Source organism: Pyrgilauda ruficollis, unplaced genomic scaffold (assembly GCF_017590135.1).
Source record: "Pyrgilauda ruficollis isolate IOZ18807 unplaced genomic scaffold, ASM1759013v1 scaffold58, whole genome shotgun sequence".
Classification (NCBI taxonomy): Eukaryota; Metazoa; Chordata; class Aves; order Passeriformes; family Passeridae; genus Pyrgilauda; species Pyrgilauda ruficollis.
In genome coordinates, this window is record NW_024527488.1 from 3,123,628 (window position 1) to 3,129,627 (window position 6,000).

Consider the following 6,000-nt stretch of genomic DNA (forward strand, 5'->3'; position numbering starts at 1 on the left):
CCTGGCTCCAGCTAGGCTTTTTGTGTATAGCAGCGTGTACTTTTTCATTCAAATATCCCTCCTTGCAGGCAGGTACATTGAAATCAGTGGGGCACAGCCCCATGTCTTTTCCTGGACACAAAGAACTGCAGACTCAGAGCCATTTGTCAGGATTTTTGAAAATTTTCAATGCACTTGTGAGTTGCTCATCCTTTAAGTGTGACCTAGTGCAATGCAGTGGGGTGAGGTTACCTTGGTGAAGGGCAAACACCCACCCAGCCTCTCTCTCACTTCACTTCCTCAGCAGGGCAGGAAGAAAAAAAAAAATAGGATGGAAAAGCTGATGGGCCAAGCTGAAGACAGAGAGACCACTTAGAAGTTAGTATTGCAAGGAGAAGAGGCCTTAACAGATGCATTACTAAAATTTCTATTTTATTGCCAATTTATATAGTCATTAGAAAAAAAGGACAAATATTACTAAAATACCTGTCCTACCATATCTCCCAAGCTCATCTTTGCTTCTTTATTTTTGTACCCCCTGCACAAGGAGATAAATCAGGTTCTGAAAATTTTCCTTTCAGAATTATCTCCCAAGAAGTGGTCTGCTTTTTCTGAAGTAAATCACAGAGCACCCTCAATGTCTTCTAGCAAATTTGACACTCTTCTACATCTTCTGGAGACTCTAGAATGACAGAATTCTGCAGGAAAAGAAGAGAGAGAAGTGAAAAGGATTTTTAATAAAAAGAGGCCTTTAAAAAGTGGGTGAATAAAATAAATCAAATTCAAATAAATTCAATAGGGTAAACAGTGAGAAAGGGAAATTAAACATTCTAATAATTCAAAACAAAGATACACTAAATTTCAAAATTCTACCTTTTTGGACTATTTTGGATATATTTTTCAAAATGGAAAAGAAGTCCTGATTTTCTGCCACCAAAAAAGGGGGGAAAAAGCCAAGAGAAGCTTTAATGAAGCCAAGAGAACTTTAATTTTGAATGGGTACTCATCAGAACACAAGAGAATTCTAGCATTTCTGTGAACAGAACATTTCTGATTTAAAGAAAATGAACAGGTGTCAGGTTTTTCTGAATTGTGCCATTTCCTCATTCATTTAAAGCTGGGTGTGTGTCTGAGCTCTGTTTCAGAAAACTGAAAGAAAAATTTAATATTCTAGATCACAGCAAATGTGTGATTTAGGAATCCATTGTTATTAGCACTATATTAGCGATATAATGATGCTGTTGAACTTCACTTACAGACCCACTGACTTCAGTGGCATTGCAGTGCTGTGGTGGTTTGGGATCTAAATCACAATTTCCCAGAAAGCAAAGGGAATATATTGATTTAACCAACCGAAGATCTGGCCTCACATGCACAAAACCATACCCATTTAAATCAAAATTCAGTTTCTCTTGTGGAATTCTGATGGTTTTAGAGATATGTCTCTGGCCATGGTTACATGGCCACACATTTGTCTTGGTGTTCAGCATAAGAAATTATTCAAACTTAAATTGGTCATAAACCTGTTCTATATTATTTTAGTGGAGAGGATGGGAAAAGGCTAACTTTTCTTGGTGAGGGTGGAGTGGGAATCTCTGAGGTATGTAAAGAGTGTGGCAGAGAAGAACATAATTTGTTTCTCTAGCTTAAAGATCTATCAGTGTAAGCCTGACTGTAATGTGGTAACTAAATGGCAAATCAGAAACCCCTGTCAAAAATGCTCAGTCTTGGAAATTAAGTATCACTTCATGTAAGAGAAAAATTATGGTAGATCAGAAATACTGATGCATAAGAATAGAAATAATTGTGATTTCCGTGAGAGGATTGCCAGTTTGCAGGATTTAAATTGCATTCAAAACTGGATTTTACATCTCTAATTGAAGATGTGTTGCCTTAGAGGCTTGACTTGACATTGACAAACTTCAACAGAATACAAAGACAGCAAAATGGGCTTTTGTTTGCCTTGAAAGTGATTAACAAACTCATACTGTGATGTTCCTTTTATTGCTAGGAATGCCAGTGGGATGATAAGGTTGCTTCTACAGGAGATTAAAGGTGCCAGTTACACAGTGGTGGTAAGAGGTATTGAAACACAAACAGGCCATGCAGAAAGACTCTGATTTCCCAGAGAAAAACCTCTTATTTTCTAAGATTATAACAAGTACAAAGGAGGATTTTAGAGTGATGATATTCATGAGGTTTTCTTTTTAATGAATAAAATTCATTCAAGAGAAGACATAAGATGTCTTATTGATTTTATTATTTAAAACTTTTTGCTCATTAGATTAGAAGTTTTGCATGCATTTAGGAGAGCTTCATCCTGTACAGACATAATTTGGGAATCATATAATTTTTTGAGACCAATCAGCAATGTTCATTTCTCATATTTATCAAAATACAGTATAGATTGCTGATTAATGCAGCTAATTTTCTGCTTTTTTTTCTTTTTTTCAAGGACCCTGTATATTTTCCTTTCTCAAACTTGTACATAATGCTGGGCTTTTTATTCAGGGGGCAGAATAGATTTCTTCTACATCTGGCAGGATCACTTGTTGTTTTTCAAAGAAATCATTGCTAGGTAATAAACGATTATATAATTCTAGGGGATGAACACTTTGTCAATAAAAGTTAAGGCACGATACAAGAAGATAGAAAACAGTGTGTGAATTCTAAAAACAGGGTGCTGTTAGGTCTAGGACATTGTCCTTTTTGATGTGGATAAGCCAATGCTGATCTGTCTTTCCTGAAGCTGGTTTTGAACAGTCAAAATTTTTGTCTTTGTCTTTAGATGCACGTGAAAGAGCATCTTACTTATTTTTATTACTTTATTATATATTTATTGTAGAACTATCCGTCCATATTATTTTGCTACTGCTTTATCTAGATAAGCAAATTACAGAAACTTTTCCAAGAAAGGTGAATGCTCATGTTAAGAGAAGCATAATCTCTCCTAGCCTGGGGGCTGGAGATGCAAGAATTCCTTTCTGTTCTAGGTCACACACTCAGTTACTTCTGTTGGTTTGAGAAAGGCAGGAGATCGGCCAGAAATTGCAAGGTAACCGAGATTTTCAGGTGGCAGTTTTGAGAAGTGGATAATAATGTGTTTTAGAGACCATGGCATGATAACAGTTCACAGGGTTTTCTAGAGCAATTTTAAAATAAAGATATGTTTCCTGACTGTAATCCTGAGCTTTATATTAACAATTTCATCATCTTGTCTTGTCCCTCTTCTGGACAGGGAGAGAAATAGCTGTAGGTAGAGCAGACCTGTAACAAAAGGTAATGCATGGCTGGTTGCTCAGCACATCAATTTTCCTCTGACTGCAGCCAAGGATGAATGAGTGGGTTATTTGTGCCCTGTCTAAAGTAAATTTGCATTTATGAAGTGGCAGAAACAGACATATTCTCAGGGTGACTGTTCAGTTGTGGGGTGCACCAACAAGGGCTTCAACAACTGAGCTGTCCATGGACCTTGTTAAATCCTAGGGACTAAAAAGACTCAAAGAACCTTGTTATAGTTTTATGAAGATAACATTTTTGTCTTCTTTACCTGAACTGGTTTTCACTATACCCTGTGTGTAATCCTGTGATTTCTCAGTTTGCTGAGCCTCAAGTATGAGTAACCCTTAGGTTAAACTTACCTTATGATTATAGACTGAGCTCCACTGAAGTATTTCATTTAACTACAAAGGATGAAGAAAATAAAAAAAAAATTCTGGAGCAACACCCCATGCTTTGTCAGGGCAGCACATTGTGTAAACATCTATTACTGTTAATAAGTCAAATAAAAAAATAGGTGCAATAATGTTGTGAGTTTAAAAAAAAAATCCTAAGTTGTTCAATATGCATATAAAGATTATGTGATTGTATTATATTTTTTTCACACTGCAAGAAGTTACTGTAAGTTCAAACACCCCTCTAAAATGAAATACTATTAGAAAAGGCACTTTCTAGTTGCATAAAAAAAGTTATACTAAAAAATAAGAATACAGATGTAAATACACAGTCTGCCAGCCTCTCACAGTGGAAATCATGAATGTGACTGGTCTCCATACTGTAAAACAAATCAAAACATAGCAAAATTCATTCCATCTCTTGAAAAAAATACTTTGGGGATTTTTTTTGTTGGATTTATGCATGCTTTCAAAGTACAGTAAGTGAAAATGAAATTTATTTTGGCCACTTTATATATTTGAACTTTTTTTTTTTTTTTTGTGTAGTAGTTTTGATTTTCTGTATTTCTTTGTCACCTGAGCAACTCATACATGTGGTGAGAAAAATTTCTTAATAGACAGAAGAAAATGTTTTGGAAGAATGAACCTGTAGGATATTTATTAATAATCTCTCTTGTCATACTGGTCAAGGTATTCTTTGTCAAATGCACTTCAGTATTGACTAAGGTATGACACTCAGTTTTATGTAAGAATTGCTTGGAATTGAGCATGTTCCAAAACATCCTTTTAGAATGTAAACAACTCACTAACAGTGCTACTCTGCCTGCTTGAATGACTGTATAATGTCAGGGTAAGGAAGAAGGAATTTGTTGGGAAGAGAAGATGGCCAAAGCATTTACTGGTTTTTGGGATCACGTTAAAAAATCATGCCAAATTTTATCTCTGGTTTGCCAAGTAAACCAGTACCTAAATATTTTTTCAGAATATTTTTTCTAATACCAAAACCACAAAAATGCATTTCTTGCAGAACAACTTGAGTATATATCTGGGATATACCTAAAATTATAGTATATAGACACTCAGAAGGAAAGAAACATTCAGAAGAGAGTTGGAATTTGTTTCTTATATATCAAAGCTATCAAAGAGGACACAAATTTATGAAAGGGTTTGTTTTACTTTCTTAAATAACTCAACAGTGTAAGTATAGAAGGATATAATTTAAGAAATTACTGTATATATTATTAGGTGATTTAACTTCCATATTAGATATCATAATGTCACTGAAAATTGTTCTTTAAACCAAGCTCTTTAAGAATATGGCCATTTGGCTGTTTCTTATGTCAAGCTTATTTAAGCTATGTAACTCATTTTTGGACTTCATCCATCATATTATATGAAGCGCACCCTATTCATGGCTGGGGAATGTGAAAATGAGAAGTACATGACCAGAGGTGCTACATAAATCCATGACACTTCCTTGCAGCCATCCACAATGGAGAAAATAAACAAATGCTAAGTGGTTGCAGCAGGTTTGGAGGTAAAAGGACAAACAGAGGAATAAGTGCCGTTTCCAAATTTTTATATTCTACTGTATAGTAATTTGTAACACCATTCTTAGGTAATCACAACCTATCAAAATCAAGTACACAATTATCTTCACTTTATCTTCAGCCCAAAGAAGAAAGGACAAATTTCTAATCTTTTAAATCTGTTTCACTGCTCTCTTCACCTGTTCAGATTCTGTTAAATAGTCTGGAAAGCTTGCTTAAAAAAAAGCCAAGTTGCTTTTTCACTACCATAATTCAAGAACAGTATATTCTGACTCAGATGCTGTGAAAGCATATCTCTGACAAATTCAGAATTAGAAATCTGAGTTCATGTTTTCACTAGAATAAACCACACTTTGTGCTTCAGCTTATAAGAAGAAAACCCAAGCATTTTCTTGAGAAGGTCCTGGTGCTTTTGAAACATGTGCTGATTAGTAGTGGTGTGTCACCAGCTGGAACTACTTGAACTGGAGAGCACTTTTTATTTTTACTCTCTCCTTTGGTAATTGGTAAGTATATTTTCTGCTTGTAATCAATGACTTTTATATTCTGAGTAAAATTTTTAAGTAAGAAGAAATACTACAGCAGCTAGAGAAGATATTGATTTTAAGTAGAAAATACCTTTTCCAAATGCCACTCTAGATGACTGAAATAAAAAGAATATCAGTGACATCATTAATATGGCCAATAGACCTGTCACTTGGTGAAATAATGAACATGAGTAAATGTGGCTGTTAATTTATCTTCTGTAGGAACCATGGCCCACAGACAAGGGTAGGATCAAAGGAGGAGTCACATAC